Source organism: Rhinoraja longicauda, chromosome 14, assembly GCF_053455715.1.
Source record: "Rhinoraja longicauda isolate Sanriku21f chromosome 14, sRhiLon1.1, whole genome shotgun sequence".
NCBI classification, from domain to species: Eukaryota; Metazoa; Chordata; class Chondrichthyes; order Rajiformes; family Arhynchobatidae; genus Rhinoraja; species Rhinoraja longicauda.
This window is the reverse complement of record NC_135966.1, coordinates 43,797,991-43,804,669: the sequence shown is the minus strand read 5'-3', so window position 1 is coordinate 43,804,669 and position 6,679 is coordinate 43,797,991.

The window sequence follows — 6,679 nt, the reverse complement described above, 5'->3', positions numbered from 1 at the left end:
AGTGGCTGAGGCGGACCAGGTCTTCACCCACGATTGGCCAACGAGTGGCAAACGCACAAGAAGGGGGAGCGTGTGGATTTGCCGGCTCCTCAACTCGAGAATCCAACGCGAAATCACTGACGAGGAAAACTATTAACATGAAACGTTTTATTCATCGACGAGTGTTAAATGCAGCAATATTAAAGTCTCCAATCGATGAAGGCGGTCCAGATCCAGTCTTTGTGCGACGGATTTATCTCGATACGCGGCGATCTGTCGAGTTTTATCCAATAAGTGCAGATCAGCGCACACTCCTCTCTTTAAACTGCTGTTTCATTTATTACATTTTATTTAGAATTGGACAGCCTTAGACTCGGCAGCTCACCCCCTTCGCGTAATTATATCGTTCTTTTTTTAAAAAAAGACCCGGCCGGCAGATGGTTTAAGAAGCCAAGATCGATCCGAAATGAAATCGCTGTTCTTCGTCAAGTTTTATTTTTTTAAATGTACATTATTTACTGATACAAATATGAAATAAACAGAAAGGTTTGTTCTAACAAGTTCAGAGTCGGCGTTAACGGATTGCGACAATCGGCCGTGTAATATGACATCGAAATTGGCAGAATGGCTATTAAAATCAGGTTTCAGTTTCCCAATTATTGTATTTATATCAATTTGGCCTGCCTTTGTTCTTTTATATATATATCACTAAAAACCATCAGCGCAAACTCAAATGGCTGAGTGTAAAATCTAATCATTTTTCATTTAAACACCCGGAATTTGGTTTTGGAAAAAAATGCAATCGCGGATCAGGGCCGAAAGTCGCCCGTTTGATGAATCTTGAGTTTGTTTTCGTAGGAACGAATATCCTTCCAACTCTGAACGAGTCGGTCCAGAACAGAGAGACGGAATATACAACCGATTAATATCATGTTCGACCCGCCTCGAAAAAAAAATATTACCATTCTACACATATTATAAATATATTTTTTAGAAAATATAATTTGGAATTTGGCCACGCTCCCTAGCCACGCCCAGCCCAATAAACGATACTAAGTAAGGAATCAAACGAGGTTAGACTGCTACGGTCTCGCCACGCAGTCACTTATCTCTTTATAAGAGAAATGAAAAGAGGGAATACAATTTTACATTAATAAAATCAGCATTTTATCAGCGTATGTTAGGAATCATTCCGTGATTTTATAAAAAACACAGTTACAAGGCGGGGGTTATTAGTTTTTGCTGAGCCTTCGTATTCAATTACACAAACATACTGAATAATTGAAATCACTGCAATAAAACAGCACAAAACAGCCGGCTTCAGAAGCGATGTCTCTAATTTGCTGATTGCCGTGGAGCTCTAGATAAGTGGCCCTGAAATGCAAGGCAGAGTCCTTTCCAATAGTTTTATTTTAAATTAGCTGGATGAAATGCTGGACACTTAACAACGATTGAAACAGATTACAGGGTTCCTCAGCGAGACAGCCAGTTCCCAGCTCCATAATTGAAAAGTCTCATCTTAACAAAAAATAATTTCCTTGCAAGGAATGTTAAATTGTAATTTTCCATTTTACTTCTCATTAAATTAACCAGGGCGTTTAGTGTTTATTTGTTTCTTATTCGGAAATTGATCTATATTTGTCTCGAATCTATTAGTGTTCCTTTTAGGACAAATGACTTTTCTTATATTTTATGTAATTCGGTGTGAGATTCTTTATTTAAAGCGTTATTTTCCCACTCCCAATCATCTTCATGAAATAACATTTGGGCGATTAACGTCAATAAACAAAATCCTCAAACGAAATAGATAAATTCCAACATTTAGTTCATGTGAACTGTGTTCTAAATGTTCCAGTTCCACCTCACCCGGCTTCAGAACGGTTGCAACAGTGAAGCATTTAAAACGGACCTTTACCAACGAGGAATGAATCGGGTTATTTTTTTACATTTGCTGTTCGCTGCAGAGCCATATATGTGGATTGTCTGTTTATCTGCAAGACATCTATATTTACACAGACGTGTCATAAGAAATATGGAAAGGTTTACATTTGTGCAAACTACAACACACAACTACAATCCATTTAAGAAATGGATTCAAAATTAAATGTAAACCGAAATTATATGCTACATTATATTATATGCAAAATTACATGTATTTTTGTGCCCTCTCTCCGTCCCTTTTTTTCATTTCTAATGGACCTTTGCTTGTTACAATATTAAAAATACGCCGACTGTAGTTTGTTTACGTGTACAATATTATAGTTATACAGCGCAGTGCTCATATCTACACAACTATAACAGGATTACATGGAGAATTTGCCTGTTCTTGCAGCTTGTTATGGTCTAATATTGCACGTAGAGTTTATTGTAGCATTGCTACTTCACAATATGCAGCGTTATGAACGTGGACATGTTATGGACTAAATCGTGCTGTAATTTACTGGCAAAGTGCAACATTGCAATATTTTGTTTAGAGGAATGACTCGCCCGGTTTCTGATCCAAACTACCTTTCTGCTCTATAGATGTTTCAGATTTGTGGAAATCCGAGTGAATCTTTTCTCCCTCAGTGAACGTGAGCGGCTGTCAGAGCGAAGCGGAGAGATTTTGGACTCACTACCAGCGCTCGACATATTTATATTCATTTTCGCAAATGTTCAGGAAATACCCCCCAAAACGAACACTTTATATAAACGCATGCTCCACCAGTCGCGGCAGCCTGAGCCGAATCCAAGAGACGCAGACAGCGCCGCGGGGCTTTTAATAAAAAAACCCGAGCGCAACACAAAGAATAAGAGTTTAATTTCGTTCTAAAGCGGAACGTAGAACAAAATTAAAGCGGCCAGCCGTCCGCGGTCCGTGCGGTGTTTCCACCACTTTTCGCTTGGTGGAAAAAAAGTGGACTGGTGTTGGACACGGATTTGTTGCCGGGGGGGAGGGATTGCTCATTGTCAGAAGAAAGAATGGGGTTGTTTCCTTTCTCTCTCTACGTTTCTTATCATTTCTAGTGGACGTTTGCTGTGAGCTTATTTCTGGACACCGACGACTCTTCACGAAGGGGGGGATTTAAGAAAAATACGAAAAGTTCCTCAAGTCCGTTAAATATCAGTCACATTAAAAAGCGACAATGAAGCCATAGACTTGAGCAGTTCCCGCCAACACTGAGATCAGAGATCACCACTTCCCACTTCACCTCAACCAACTCAACGAAGGAAGATTCATTAAAACAGATACATAGACTAAATCAATTGTTGGGAGGTGAAATATTGAATAAATAGCGGCACTTGGTGCTGGTAGCAATCGGCAAGATCAGGGGGCGAGGACGCTTCGAAACTTGCGATTAATCCTTTCCATCACACAGAGGTGTATGACTTTATAAAGACCTGTAAATCAAATATATGGCCCAAGAACAAACAAAAGCAACGGTTACCTGTTTTACAAACGCGTATAATACATTTGTCAACATTATTATTTATTTATTCGTGCTTAACGTTATTGTACACAGGGAACAATCGCTTTACCTATAACACATGTGCATTTTGTTTTTCACAAAGTGTAAGTATTTCTACAAAAACACATTCATAAGCACAGCAAGTGTGTGTATCAAACATTACGCACAACTTAGCATATATATTCTACATATATTACAATATTATATTTGTAATATAATATATAATTATAACTATATGATATATAAATATAAGTCTATATATAGTATATATAGCACATAGCATATATATCGATATATACATATACACATATACATTTACATGTTTTTTATTTATATATATTTCTCGCTTTTACCTATATTATCTCTCTCTCTCTATATATATATTACCCATACATATATATTACCCATACATGCATATATATATATACATACACACATACATACACACATATATATAGGTAATATAATACATATAGAGGTTATATATATATATATATATATTCTCTCTCTCTCTCTCTCTCTCTCTCTCTCTCTCTCTCTCTCTCTCTCTCTCTCTCTCTCTCTCTCTCTCTCTCTCTCTCTCTCTCTCTCTCTCTCTCTCTCTCTCTCTCTCTCTAATATATATATAGAGAGAGAGGTAATATATATATAGAGGTAAAAAACGAGAATTATTCAGATATTTAATTTATTATGTGTAGGTACCGAATTTTGTTTATTTCATTTAATTCCGAACATTAACACGCAAATTTTATAAAGTAACCATTCAACATGATGCAAAGTAATGCATTAATAATTGTGACTACATAAGAACAACAAGTAATTAATTTTTGGACGTGTATAAATAATTACGTACTGTGTACCTCATTTTTCACATTCAAACAAACACTGAACACTATATGTACATTTGCAGACATACGCATATTATATATGTATATTCTGTGTATTTATGGTGCGTCAACAAATGTTTTCTTTGTATCATTACTGCTAAATATTATTAATATATCCCGTCTGCGCTTGATTTGAATGACTAGATTAAACTACTAAATTCTATTTATTTAATGCGGTTATGATTTGGATAGAACAGTTTCGAGAAATACTATTTCCTGCTGCCTTTAATCCCAGAATATCAGGGTTGTATTAAAAGTGCTTTCTTACTGTTGATCTATAAGGATGAATCTGAGTTTTCTGCACATTATTCTCCGTTAGATGTCCCAGCCGTGCCATAATATTTAACATATATTAAATACATTTAGTCAGCAGTGGCAGCTGCAGTATCAAGAACCAAGTTATTTACCGACTGCGTGGAGCTACAGAGTTTTAATAGTTTGTTTTTATTATTATTTAGCGAACTGAATTACTCGGGAATTCTTTCCTTTATAAATAAACGGAGAGGCGCGGAGCGGGGAGGATAATTACCCACCGGTTCATGTAAAGAGAATCCGGAGCATAAAATGGAAGGAAGCGCGGCTGCGAGCAGCGAAAATCTCAACATTTAATTTGCAAAAGTTACTTTAAAAATAAAATGTTACATCGACAGTTATTGCAAGGAATGTGAGTCAGATAACGCCGTTATCGAGACTACCAGTGAGAGAAAGGGAAACTGACCAACAGGAAACACCATCCGCAAAAATACAAGAACAAGAATCAGAATATTTTTTATTTCTTCGCTGGTCAAATTACATTAAATTATATTTCTAGATTATCTGCACCTTGTTTTTACATTGCACGTTTGAAAGTTTTATCTATGTGTCCTTATTTCTGGTTTAAATGTACTTTGAATTTCGGGCGTTGCGCTCAATGTAACGGGGGGCGTCAGGTATATTTTAAGGGGTGAACGCGGACTGGGTCGGTGCAGGTAGAACATCATTCGTTTCAGGTTGAATGGGTGCGCATTAGGCGACGTGAACAATTAGTTCCCTTCACGCTTTTTTCGTCTTTTTGCTCAAGATTGGTAGAAATTGTCAGGATTTGGGAATCGGGACGTTTCCGATTGAGAGACCAGGTGCAGAGTGGTGTCTGGCTGATCGAGGATCTCCAGAGGAACGTGGGGCGAGTGAGCTGGAGGGTGCAGGGGGCAGGGGGCAGGGGGGGGCAGGTTCTTGTCCGCATCACTACAGTTGGAGCTGGTCTTTACGGACTGGCCCGATCTCTGGGATCCCGCAGGAAGGATAAGCGGAACCGTACAGTCGGGGCAGGACAGGAGGAGAGATGGAGGTAGAGAGAGAGAGAGAGAGAGAGAGAGGGGGTGTGGGGGACAGGAATATTCCAATCTGTGTGTGCTCGGGACTATCCTGAAGATAATCCTCTCAATCTGGGAGAGGGGAGATGGGAGAGAGATGGGAGAGATGGGAGAGAGAGGGGGGAGAGAGGGGGAGAGAGGGGGGAGAGAGGGGGGAGAGAGGGGAGAGAGAGGGGAGAGAGAGAGGGGAGAGGAAGGGGGAGGGAGGGAGGGAGGGGGAGAGGGAGAGAGAGAGAGAGAGAGAGAGAGAGAGAGAGAGAGAGAGAGAGAGAGAGAGAGAGAGAGAGAGAGAGAGAGAGAGAGAGAGAGCGAGTAGTGCGAGGAGGAGATGGAGAGAGAGGAGAGTGAGAGAGGAGAGAGAGAGAGAGTAGAATGAGTAAGAGTGAGGGGATGAATGAAAGAATGGTGGGACAGTGAATGTGAGGGAATAAATGAGAATGAAAGAGGATGGACGAGAGGGAATGAATGTGAGAAGTGTTGATTGTGTGTGTGAGAAAGAGAGAGGGAGGGAGAGAGAGGGGGGGAGCGGGAGAGAGAGAGGGGGGGGGTGGGGAACGGGAGAGAGAGAGGGGGGGGGGTGGGGAACGGGAGAGAGAGAGGGGGGGGGTGTGGGGAGCGGGAGGGACAGAGAGAGAGAGAAAGGGAAATGTGAGTGTGAGAGGAGACGAGTGTGTGGGGCAGACTCTGTATCGTGCTGGAGGGTCAGTGTGAACGAGGAGAGGGGGCAGAGGGCACTCATCACCACGGGAGTTCATGAGGAGAGAGGAGATAAGGGAGGGACCAAAGAAACAGAACGGGTAGGAAAAGCTTCTGCTCACCCGAGAGAGTGAATGAGGGGTCAGTGAAGAGTAAACGAGAGGGCAAGAGGACAAGGAGAGGCTCAGAGAGGGTGTGTGAGGAATTATTCCACCACAACCAGAGAGCAGTGCTGAACTAATATCCACCTCATTGGTGGCCCTCGGACTATCCTTGATCGGACTTTGCTGGCTTTGCCTTGTCGACCTGAACGTTA